Source organism: Lepidochelys kempii, chromosome 22, assembly GCF_965140285.1.
Source record: "Lepidochelys kempii isolate rLepKem1 chromosome 22, rLepKem1.hap1, whole genome shotgun sequence".
In the NCBI taxonomy this organism is placed as follows: Eukaryota; Metazoa; Chordata; order Testudines; family Cheloniidae; genus Lepidochelys; species Lepidochelys kempii.
Genome location: NC_136401.1, coordinates 5211570 through 5224652, shown reverse-complemented (window position 1 = coordinate 5224652; position 13083 = coordinate 5211570). Strand labels below are relative to the sequence as shown.

At 46.2% G+C, this 13083-nt stretch overlaps 1 protein-coding gene across 5 annotated transcripts in view; it reads left to right on the top strand.

Annotated features, from left to right (window-relative positions):
* PKNOX2 (PBX/knotted 1 homeobox 2) overlaps positions 1-13083 on the top strand; it is a 688475-nt gene that overhangs the window by 79882 nt on the left and 595510 nt on the right. For all 5 annotated transcript variants that reach the window (XM_073320703.2, XM_073320715.2, XM_073320717.2 and 2 more), the window contains exon 2: positions 10013-10085. The gene's annotated coding sequence lies outside the window, so the exon portion shown is untranslated. The remainder of the gene's footprint in view (positions 1-10012; positions 10086-13083) is intronic.

Below are 13083 nucleotides of genomic sequence, written 5' to 3'. Positions count from 1 at the left end.
CAGATCATTTATGAAGATATTGAACAAAACTGGCCCCAGGACCGACCCCTGGGGCACTCCACTTGATACTGGCTGCCAACTAGACATGGAGCCATTGATCACTACCCATTGAGCCCGACAATCTAGCCAGCTTTCTATCCACCTTATAGTCCATTCATCCAGCCCATACTTTAACTTGCTGGCAAGAATACTGTGGGAGACCGTGTCAAAAGCTTTGCTAAAGTCGAGGAATAACACGTCCACCGCTTTCCCTTCATCCACAGAGCCAGTTATCTCATCACAGAAGGCAATTAGATTAGACAGGCATGACTTTCCCTTGGTGAATCCATGCTGACTGTTCCTGATCACTTTCCTCTCCTCTAAGTGCTTCAGAATTGATTCCTTGAGGACCTGCTCCATGATTTTTCCAGGGACTGAGGTGAGGCTGACTGGCCTGTAGTTCCCAGGATCCTCCTTCTTCCCTTTTTTAAAGATGGGCACTACATTAGCCTTTTTCCAGTCATCTGGGACTTCCCCCGATCGCCATGAGTTTTCAAAGATAATGGCCAATGGCTCTGCAATCACATCCGCCAACTCCTTTAGCACTCTCGGATGCAGCGCATCCGGCCCCATGGACTTGTGCTTGTCCAGCTTTTCTGAATAGTCCCGAACCACTTCTTTCTCTACAGAAGGCTGGTCACCTCCTCCCCATGCTGTGCTGCCCAGTGCAGTAGTCTGGGAGCTGACCTTGTTCGTGAAGACAGAGGCAAAAAAAGCACTGAGTACATTAGCTTTTTCCACATCCTCTGTCACTAGGTTGCCTCCCTCATTCATTAAGGGGCCCACACTTTCCTTGACTTTCTTCTTGTTGCTAACATACCTGAAGAAACCCTTCCTGTTACTCTTAACATCTCTTGCTAGCTGCAACTCCAGGTGTGATTTGGCCTTCCTGATTTCACTCATGCAGGCCCGAGCAATATTTTTGTACTCATCCCTGGTCATTTGTCCAATCTTCCACTTCTTGTAAGCTTCTTTTTTGTATTTAAGAGCAGCAAGGATTTCACTGTGAAGCCAAGCTGGTCGCCTGCTATATTTACTATTCTTTCTGTACATTGGGATGGTTTGTCCCTGTAACCTCAATAAGGATTCTTTAAAATACAGCCAGCTCTCCTGGACTCCTTTCCCCCTCATGTTATTCTCCCAGGGGATCTTGCCTATCAGTTCCCTGAGGGAGTCAAAGTCTGTTTTTCTGAAGTCCAGGGTCCGTATTCTGCTGCTCTCCTTTCTTCCCTGTGTCAGGATCCTGAACTTGACCATTTCATGGTCACTGCCTCCCAGGTTCCCATCCACTTTTGCTTCCCCTACTAATTCTTCCCGGTTTGTGAGCAGCAGGTCAAGAAGAGCTCTGCCCCTAGTTGGTTCCTGCAGCACTTGCACCAGGAAATTGTCCCCTACAGTTTCCAAAAACTTCCTGGATTGTCTGTGCACCGCTGTATTGCTCTCCCAGCAGATATCAGGGTGATTGAAGTCTCCCATGAGAACCAGGGCCTGTGATCTAGTAACTTCTGCGAGTTGCTGGAAGAAAGCCTCGTCCACCTCATCCCCCTGGTCTGGTGGTCTATAGCAGACTCCCACCACTACATCACTCTTGTTGCTCACACTTCTAAACTTAATCCAGAGACGCTCAGGTTTTTCTGCAGTTTCGTACCGGAGCTCTGAGCAGTCATACTGCTCCCTTACATACAGTGCTACTCCCCCACCTTTTCTGCCCTTCCTGTCGTTCCTGAACAGCTTATATCCATCCATGACAGTACTCCAGTCAGTGGCAAATGGACTTGCTTGCAGCTATTTTTCCTACCTAGAGTGCTGTTCCACCGTTCTGAACTCCGTTCAAATTTGACACATACTGTCTTGGGTCCAGTTGCGTCTCGCAGCCTAGATATTTCGTAGACTAAATGCTGCCTATTGGCAGCTGTTCCAAGCAGCAACTGTAGCTGCAACTGGAACTTTAAGTATAGTGAGGAAGTCTGCTGTGCCCTTCCCAAATAGCTGAACATGTTCCCCCTCCACTTGCCAGCCTGGCTCATGAGGGCCTAGGTTAGCCCTGAATGCAAGTTTTCCATATTGCATCTGGTTGCAATGAAAAGGCCTCAGCACTTGTGCATCAGAAAATCAGTGGACTGAATTGTGCTGGGTCTGCCCTCTGAGTTAGCTAGGTCACTTCATCCACATGAGGTCCTGATTCCACCACTCCCAGCTCCTCTAGTCCAGGCAGTGCTTTAAAGCTGGGGTGGGCCGATATTGACCTTAGAAGCCCTGCAACAGGCTGGGCCCAATGAGCTTCTAAGTTCCATAACTGTCCTTGAGGATTTGCAAAGTGTCATGTGGATCGGTTCAGCTGGGATGCCCAGCACCATGGATCTGCTTTTTTCTGGGGAAAAGAGTGGCAGCATGGAGCAAAGGGAGGATGGTGGCTCTGCAGCATGTGCATTGCCCTGAGGTGAAATAGTCTTGTAGGAGTTAATTCATGTACAAGGTGGATGTGGGGAGGGAAAGTTTAATGCTGAGAACATGGAAGTTGAAAGACTCCCCTGTAGTAGGGACATTCTGGCCCTGGAAACATTCAGCATCAGTTTCCGTGACCCAGAGGGAGACACAAGGACTTTTGAATAAATTCCTTTTTATTTAATTTTAGCTCGTGTTTTAAATTTCCCTTTGCACAAGTGATTCTCTGCAGTCGCACATGTGCACGCATACACACACACACAGACAGACAGACACACACACACACAGACAGACAGACACACACACACAGAGGTTTTAATGATATAAACCTTCCCACCCTGAAGTTGGAGAAAATAGATAATTATTTCAAAGGGGGAAAATGACTATATTTAATGAATTTTACCGTCAAAAACATTTGATTAGATTACTTAACGTTTATGGAAAAAATCCTCCTCTTTGCTAAGAGTATTCACAAACTTTGAAGGTGTAAATCTTTTTCCTGTTAGAGTAAGGGTGCAAATTGGCTTATAGTGGAACCCTCTTTGCAACCTTAATTTTGGAAGTAATGGAAACCAAGCAGGAAAATGGAGTTGCTCCCACCACCCCTGCAAAACTTTATGCACAAAAGAACAGCCAAGTTCAGCGAGGTAAAACGAGCCGTGGGATATGGTGAGGGGCTCTGTTGGGTTCCATATTCAGCTTCCGAGGTCAAAAATTCCTCATAGGGTTTTTCTCTGCATGTCCAGTGCCTACTGAATGTTGGGAGATTGTTGCTAAAATCCAACATTGTCATTAAAAATGTCATGTGTGTGCAGAATATGGTGTGTGTGTGTGTGTGTTAAACCTTCATAACGCAGACAAACCGAAACAGATTTTCATTGTCCAATTTCAGATTTCTACCCCAAACAGTTGACAATGTAGTAGCTGTGTGCAAATTGTTTTTTGGTGAATTATTTATTAATAATTTTACACTCTTGAGACACAAAAGTGGGAGCCATTTTTGCCCAAACTTTTAAGAAAAATTGCATCTGGAGAGAAAATTTTGGAAGCTTCAGAAAACTACAGCCCGAAAGGTGAAAATCTGATAAATGTTACAAGCAAGTGCAACAGGATTCTTTAGAATAGAAACACTGTCACTCAGCGCTGACTGAATGGGCAGGCACGTGATTTGTTAACCCTTTGGCTGCTGAACCAGCATGGGGTGTACAGACATCATGACATGTTCATGTTAAAGTGACATTGACATGGGTTGACTGTTGGATCCATGTTTAAGGTGTCACCTTCATGCTCCATCCCTTGTATAATCTATAAATCTCATAGGTTTTAACACTGCTAACATCAATGATTTTAACATCAGAAGGGATCCTTAGGTTATCCTGTCTGACCTCCTGTATAACACAGGGCAGAGAATTCCCTCTAGTTTTCCCACTACTGAGCCCAATAGCTTATGTTAGGCTAAAACATATCTTACAGAAGGCATCCAGTCTTGAAACCCTCATCTCCTGAAAACCCAGCCCAAGTTAAGTTGATAGAAAGGAATCTGAATTATGGTGGGTAAAATGTAAGAAGAAAGTAAACAGGATAAAGACAGAATCTAAATAGCAAAGAGACAAATAAAAACAAGCCATTCTGTATGTACGATCAGAAGCAGAGCACCCGGGGGGAGGAAATTCCGGTTCCTGGACTGTCTGGAGGTAAAAGAAGCAATCAAGCAGATAGTGACAAAGCTGAGATGCTAAATGATTTCTTTGCATCGGTCTTCACCAGACCTGCTCTTTTGCGGTGATGAAGATGAGGCACTGCCAGAGACTGAGGTGTCACAAGAATAGGTGCTGGATGAAAATGATAAATTTAAGAGCATCAAGTCCTCAGGACCAGATGGGACAGTGAAGAGCTCTATGGGAATTCCAGGCTGAAGGTTCTCAGCAGCCAACAAAATGTGCAAGGTTGAATTTTCAAAAATATCTAGTGTGGTAGAAGCACAGATCCCATCGAAAGTCAATGGGACATGTGCTCCTAACTCACTTAGGAGCTTTTGAAAATTCCACTTGCAATCACTTATTAACATCCTCTATTACACTGGAGCACAGGAGAATGGAAAGTGGAGTACAGAAAAGACACTTGGGGAAGTCCTGAGGATTACAGAGTAGCGTGACTTATTTCAGACTCAGGAAAATGGGCTGAAATGATCATTCATAATAGAATTATAAAACATCTAGGTGTACAGGATATGATAATGATAAAGCACCATGGCTTTGTAAAGGAAAATTGTGCTTTAATCTGGTTGAATTATTGAGCATGTCAACAAAATAATGGCTAAAGGAGAACCATTTAATGTCATTTATGTCTGCTTTCAATGGCCCCTCCAAGAAGCTACTAAAATTAGGTAACTAATCATGGGATGAGAGCTAAAGTACAACCATGGATTAGAAACTGGATCTGAGGGGAAAAAAGAGTAGGACTAAATGGACAATTTCCAACATAATACAAGGTTAAAGATGGGTGCCCTATGGTGCTGCTCTCACACCAGTTTGGTTTAATATTTTTTAGCTTGGTAAAATCTGCAGGTGACACAAAATTATTTAGATTAGTCAACAATGGAAAAGGCTGGAAAGGGACCTGACCAAGGCCCTACGCCAGCAAAGCACTTAAGCATGTGTGTGACTTTATGCACATGAGTAATTCCACTGAGGTCAGTGTAACTCCAGAGGGGCTGAAAGTTATGCGTGTGCCTTGCTGGGTAAAGGCCGAAGTTTGGTGCATGGGCAGCCAGAAGACAGCGGAAATGAGTTGTTGGCAAAAGCAAAGTAATGCAAATGGGAAGGAATAATCCAAACCACTCATACACGTTGCTGGGTTCTACATTAAGCATTACTACACAGACCTGAATGTCACTATTAGCAGCTCAGTGAAGACTTCTGCTCAGTGTGGTGGTCACACTGTTACCGTGCATATAGAATGAGAAAGAACACTCAGTGTCTCATGACAGTGACCTACTTGCCCTAAAGGTACGGAATAGTGTGTTGGAGCCGGAGTTGGGGGATCCTTGCCTTTTACATGGGTCTTGGGGAGCAGCTAAACTTCTGGTCCCTTTGCAAGGCTTGTGGCCCTTTTCAGGTAGTGCTGCTTCCTTGTCATTTTGCATCCCTCTATGGGAAAAAGTGCCATGAATAAATGTGTCAATTAGAAAATAATGGAGTGCTTTCCAGTAACTGGTCATTTCACTAATGGCTTATTAAATAGGGGACAACGAGTACAGTTTGGCCACCTTCCCTCTCTCCATATATCTCTATTTCTGAGACCTCATTCAGCTTCTTTGTCTAGAGCTGATGTGAACAGCCTCACACTGGCCAATTCACCCATGTTACGGGACTTTGAAATAGCCCATTGTGCCTTGCATATTATTTACCTTTGTCTGAAAGCCTCTCTATTTGCAGCTAGAATGTAGAGTTGATTCAAATGTTATAATTTTGTACAACCTGCAAAGAGATGGAAAGATGTGGCTATATGCTCCTTCATGTGTCTTTCTCCTAGCCACAGAGAGGGTAAGTAAGGAATCCGCAGGGCCCTTTGTTACACTAAATTCTATGTTTAAAGCGCTATTCTATTCCTATTGTGTTCTGGCATTTGAAACTCTGAGCCTGACTCTCCTATCACAGATGCTGGAGCAAATCAGGAGTCCTGCCATCAGCCAATGACACTGCACTAGGGAAAACTAGCGAAGTTCTCCGTGTTTGCAAAGGGAAACACTGGGAATAAAAGGTGGGCTCTCTCTACAAGGGGATGTGAGTCAGCTCCCTGTCTCTATTCCGGAATGTTGCTAGGCTCTAGTAAGGGCATATTTTTATTTATTATTTTTTGCAAAGCTGAGTAAGAAGAAAGGCCCCTTCTGGGTTCCCTTTGCACAAAGCTCTGCTGTCTGACTCTGGAAGCAGCTGCTCTCTGGAGACCTCAGCTGCTGCGTCTCTGGTAACAGTGGCAGCTGGCGGAGGTGCTTGTGGGCTCTGTCCTGTCCGTGAAATAGCCAGCGACGTGTTCCTACAAAGGAGAACATGACTCAGTCTGCTGTGTCAGTCCTGGGGAATTGCATAGGCCTGTGGAGCTCCACAGGCCTGTGCTCCTGTAAAGAGAAAAGGGCAAAAACCTTCATTGATTTGTTCTTCCTGTCCCAAGGACATTCTTCCCTCACGTGGTTCTGAAGCTCCCTGATATTTTTGCAATGTGATTTAGCAGCGATGTTAAGGAGTGACTGTCATCTCTCATGTGCAGCACAAACAGCAAAGAGAAGGCTCCACTTAGCCAGTTGGGACAGAGGCTGGTCTACGCTACCGTGATAAGTCGACCTAAGTTACGCTGCTCCAGTTACGCGAATAATGTCGATGTATCTTAGGTCAACTTACCATGCTGGGTCGACTGTAGACGCTCTCTCGCCAGCTTCCCTTACTGTTTTCGGGGAGGTGGAGTATAGGAGTCGCCGGGAGTGCACTCTGCGATCGATTTAGCGGCCCCCTAAATTGACATGGCTGCATCGATCACAGCAGTGCCAATCTACCAGTAGCTTCCAAAGGGAGTTTGGGACAACAGGAAGAAATTACAAAAGGATATTGTTCCCTCATTTCTTCCTGTTTAATTGGTCCAATGCTCAGAGGTTAAAGGGAAAGGAGCCATGTGTCTCTTCTGTTTGGTGTCTCTTGTGCTATGTGTATAGAGTTGCCAAGTGTCCGGTTTTCAACCAGCTGTTAAAAGTCCGGTTGACTGTACAGCAGGGCTAAGGCAGGCTTCCTGCCTGCCCTGGCTCCATGCAGCTCCCAGAAAGTGGCCAGCATGTCCGGCCCTTAGGCGTAAGGGTAATCAGGGAAGCCCTGCATGCTGCCCCCAGTGCCAGCTCGGCAGCTCCCATTGGCTGGGAAACCAGCCAATGGGAGCTGTGGGGGCGGCGCCTGCGTGCATGGGCAGCATGCACCAAGCAGAGCCGCCTGGCTGTGTCGCCGCCTAGGGGCCGGACACGCCAGCTGCTTCTGGGAGCTGCATAGCGCCAGGGCAGGCAGAGAGCCTGCCTTAGCCCCACCGCGCCACCGACCGGGAGCCGCCTGAGGTAAGCACTGCCCGGCTGGAGCCCACACCCCGAACCTCCTGCCCCAGGTTGGAACCTCCTCCCTCACCCTAACTCCCTCCCAGACCCTGCACCCCAAACCCCCTGCCCCAGGTCGGAACCCCCCCCCAAACCCAAACTCCCTCACAGAGCCTGCACCCCCTCTCACACCCCAACCCTGTACCCCAGCCCTGAAGCCCCTCCCTTTCTGCACCCCAACCCACTGCCCCAGCCCAGTCAAAGTGAGTGAAGGTGGGGGAGAGTGAGTGCCAGAGGGAGGGGGGCTGGAGTGAGTGGAGGCAGAGCCTCAGAGAAGGGGCATGACCTCAAGGAAGCGGTGGGGCAAGGGTGTTTAGTTTTGTGCAGTTAGAATGCTGGCAACCCTACATGTGTACAGGCTTCCTCCATCAAGAAGATAGAATCATAGGATCATAGAATATCAGGGTTGGAAGGGACCTCAGGAGGTCATCTAGTCCAACCCCCTGCTCAAAGCAGGACCAATCCCCAATTAAATCATCCCAGCCAGGGCTTTGTCAAGCCTGACCTTAAAAACTTCTAAGGAAGGAGATTCTACCACCTCCCTAGGTAACGCATTCCAGTGTTTCACCACCCTCTTAGTGAAAAAGTTTTTCCTAATATCCAACCTAAACCTCCCCTACTGCAACTTGAGACCATTACTCCTTGTCCTGTCCTCTTCTACCACTGAGAATAGTCTAGAACCATCCTCTCTGGAACCACCTCTCAGGTAGTTGAAAGCAGCTATCAAATCCCCCCTCATTCTTCTCTTCTGCAGACTAAACAATCCCAGTTCCCTCAGCCTCTCCTCATAAGTCATGTGTTCCAGTCCCCTAATCATTTTTGTTGCCCTTCGCTGGACTCTCTCCAATTTATCCACATCCTTCTTGTAGTGCGGGGCTCAAAACTGGACACCAATGTCGAATAGATACTTACATTTCAGTGGCTAATTTCTGAGGATGATTAGCTGATGAACTACCTCTGTGCTTCATAGCCTCTCTTCATCCTGAATTGTGCCTCAAGGTGGCAGATAAATTCAGTTGGATAGTGTTTCCTTTTATTCTATTTGCAAAGCATCACAAATACCCCCAAGGAAACCTTTGTCCCGCCCAGCCCCAGCAGAATTCTTTGCAGAGCACACCTTGCATTACCCACAGCTACTCTGGAAGGGTTTGGAGAGTTTTAAAAGACTGTTGTTGGGAATGGTTTCCCTATGCATAAAGAGAGCTAGCCTCGTACTCCAGGAGTCCCGCCAGCTGGCTCTGGAGGAAGAGCGAAACCTGCTGGTGATGCTTAGCACTATGTCTCTTCTCTCTGACCTAACCAGGTGGTTGAGCTTCTGGGGGTTGTAGGAGGGCTACACGGCTGAGGTTTGAGCCGGCGAAGACCAAGAGAACGCACGATGATTGGGGGAAGAAAGTGTAAGAAATGGTGGAGCTTAGGGGCATCTCCTCGGCTGACATGTTGCCCACCCCTTGTTATAGGGGTTTGCAATTGTGGAAGTAATGTTGGGTCCTCAGTTGTTCCTAGTTGCTCAGGTAGCAGTGGGGACCAGCAGTGTCTTTCATTTGCCCTTGTCAGGAAGGGTGTGAGGGCCTCGCTCCAATGATCCAAGCTTTTGGCATCTCCAGATTAGACCCAGCAATGTGCTCTTTATGGAGTTGCACAAATTAAGGAGCAGGTGATGTCTGGGGTTCTCTGCTTGGTGTCCGCTTCTGGAATCCTGATTGTAAACCTATGACCTCACTCCTGTTCTGTTCTTTCATTTGTTGTCCTCTGTAATCTGTTGATCCCTGTGGTTTTTCCTGGTCATTCCCATCTGAAGATCCCTTTCAGGGATCCCTCATGCACATGGGGACCAAATAGGCCTCTGCACTGAATGAGGAGTCCTGTGGAAGGACTAGTATGTGATCATGTAACTAATGTAATGAATACATATACAGGAGGCAGGCAAATTAGCGTTGTCTGGGCAACCTTAGTTCTTGTGTTTCCTAACTTTTGAGTTTTTGATTTTGCAACTTGAATAATATTCTTTTAACACAGGGTGTGTTTCGCCTCCAAAATGCACAGAAATTGTCAGGACAGCAACATTGCCCTAATTTAATTAAGAAATTCTTACTTTCACCCATTTCTACTTTAAGGGCACAATTATAGAGCTACCCAGAAGAGTGTGTTGGGGGTGCAGCTTGCTCCCTGCAGAAGGCGTGGTTGGGATGTGTGTGGCAGTTTGCTCCCTGTAGCCCCTGCATCCTGGTCAGCTGATTTACAATACAACACGTGCATACTTTGAGCCTAGGAACTGAGCTCCATGTTGAGCTTATCCCACCTCACAGATCCATCCCAGAGTGTTAATTTTTGCTCTGACATCTGCTCTCATTCTAGTAATTTCCTCTCTAATAAAAGCCGTTTTTAAAATATCAGCAGGTACCATCGAGGATTGGATCCTGAGGCTCCTCTGGCCTTCACGCTGATCCACTGAAAGAGTCCTTGAACTGTAAGTAACTTTGATTGGCATTTTCTCCTGTCTTTCATTGAGGTTATGGGTTAAAGATCAGGCCAGAAATTTGATATTTGGCTGCACTGCACTGTGTAATGAAACATCTAACAATGAACTAGTCAGGATTTAAAATACAGTGAAATTCTAATTAGATTAGTTGGAATGTGACAAAGGAGCCCTGTAATATGACATTCTATTTAATTAGTCTTTATTGATTGTGCTTTAAGGTAGACTTCATATACTATGTGTGTAATTAGCTCTACTGCAGTACATGGTTGGCACAAGTTTGACTCGTCTGAACCTGACACTTGTAGCATAAAGATTTCCTCTCTGTGTGGAGGTGAAGGGCCAGGCCTTGCCATTTTCACTAAACAGAGGTTCTGGCCTGACCTGTTCCTACATTTGTGTGTATGTGAAGGGACTAGGCTACATCCTGTGGATAATTTACTTGTCTGCTTGTTGCACTGTTTATATACAACCGCCCATGTGGTTACAGAAAAAGTTACATCTCCTGGCCACTCCTGCTCCCAGGTAAACACCCCTGACAGCCAGAGGTCAGAATCTCAAGAAACAGTCTTATAAAAGCCTACCCGTCCGTGTGGCATTCCTTGGCATGGGGAACTTGCCTTGGCAGGGGCTGCTCCCCGTGTTGCAGAAGAGATGGGTGACTGATGGAGGGGAGAGGAGGTTGGTAAAACAGTAAAGAGGCAGATTTCTTGTAGCCCTTGTCTCTCCTGCTGCAAGGGCTAGTTGAGCGTTCGTTCTCTCCCATGATGGGATGAGTGTAGATGGCTGAGTTTGTTCAGTGGGCGTCAGCCAAGATTGACTTCCTTATGTGGAGTTTTAAATCCTCCCAAGGTATATTCGAAACTCAGTTTTTGGCAATTTGCTGCATCTCTGAAGGCGCCTGGTGGAATTCCCTTTAATAGTACATTGGCATCTCACTAGTCCATGGAATTATAAATGATTAACCGTTATCAGCGAATATCATCACCTCTGTGTAAAAATAGATTGACTGTAATGAGCATTTGAATAAATCATAAGAATGGCTAGCCTGATATCATATAACATCATGCAGATGGCTGAGCAAGAAGCATACTGAGCCCTGCCACCCTATGGCTTGCTGATTTCAGTGCTGGCAGAGTTAGTGATTGAAGGTTGTAACTTGCAGGGCATCTCATTTTGGCAGTCACATCTGTCTGTCCATTTGTCCGTGTGGTACATATGCATGATTTCTTGAGTATCCAGCTCAACAGAAAAATAAGAAACTGAAACTTCTGCACATCTGCCTAAAATCAGTCATAATACTAATGGTGTGATATGCACAAACGCCCTGGAGAAAGTCATGATTGTGTGAAGAATTCAGAGATGAGCTGTTACCATGTTATTCTTTGGTCGTTCTAGAACAGCAGCCAATGGAATGATTATGTTTCTTGTATGTTCCTCCATCCCCATGTACATTCCTGTATTCTTAGACCTTTGTGTTCTCCTCTGTAGCTAGCCATCTCTATGTGCAACTCTTCTTTGCTGAAGTGTTAAAATATCCTGGTGGCGACTTCTAGGGTATATTATGTGGATTGGTACAGGTGATCGCTTGATGCTTCATTTCTGCTCCCATCCCGTGGTCTGTCATAATTCACCTCTAGGTCTTTGATAAAATATCAGTGCTTCATTCGAGGCCTCTCTTTTCTCTCACTCTGGCGACTGGTAATGACAAAGTCTGGCACAGTATTATGATTGACAGAACTTGTAAGCTTAAAACAGAATTCCTTGGGGCCTGAATCTTTGGAATCATTTGTAGGGTTTTCCCCTTCCCAGGTCCTTTGTGTATGTGCCTGGCTCATGTCAATTAGCAATGGCAATCCTGTGTGTTGCTTTGCTCAAGCACTTGTCAGAGTGGGAGGGAACACCAGGCACTGGGAATGTGTAACTAAGATTAGGAGTCATTGTTTATTCTCTGCACTATACAGCTCGCTCCTGGACATAGTCTTCCAGACCGTGAACTTGTGCTTGTTCTGAATGAACAGCTGTATAAAAGACCAAGCAGGTAGCTGTCTTTGTCCTATAGTATCCCACTGCACGTTCTAAGCAAAAGACACCCATTGCTGTTTATGGCAGCGTCTCTGCAGTAAAGTACCTCAGTTATTTGGGGACCTCCGAAGGAGCAGACTAGCCATTATAGCCAAGAACTTTTAGGGATACTTCTTGATATTAGATATTGGTGCAGGAACAAGTCCCCAGGAGTCACCATGAGATGGTTCCCTAGAGCATGTTTGCTGGTGCTTGCTCTAGTTTAGGTTCCCTGGGGGTTAGCTTGCGGCCAGGCCCAGCCATTTAGAGACCTCATGCTTCCAGGCTGGCTTTATGTCTAACTCTGCCTTCTCTGCTCTCCATTGATGGGGTTTCCAGAGCGCGATGCTACCCTGGAAATCAAGTTAAGTGCAGAGAGTGACCTGAGGCTGTTATCTTTCTGGGAGAGTCTCTGCAGGACTAGTGAAGGAAGCATCTGTGTGGATTATTGAAGCCACAGAAGCCTTCTGCAAGGTTTTAGAGAAGGGGAGGAGTAAGGGAGGTTGTTTGTCTGATTCTGAGAAATAAGGGAATTGTGGAGATTATGTTCAAACTGGGCATTGGCTGCTAATCTCTCTCCCCATTACATGTGGATGGGGGAGGGAGGTCTTGCACAGACAGTGCCTTCTGCTCATGAATGCTGGAGGATGATGCAGCAGAGTAATTATAGTGCACCCAAATTATGGCGCACTCTCGTGTGAGTTCTGGTCATGAAGAAAGCCCGGGCTTCCAGGGATCCCGCTCATGCTGTGTGTTTGTTCTATAATACAATTTGTTGATGTGGTGATCACTTTGACTTCAGGAGCTTTCTGCATCTTTCCCACAGGGAGGCTGGGAATTACTATGGATGTTCTCCAAGAGGCACTGTAGGTATTGGGGTGACCTGAGACTGTAGCTGGGTGCCAACATCGCATACTACACATCC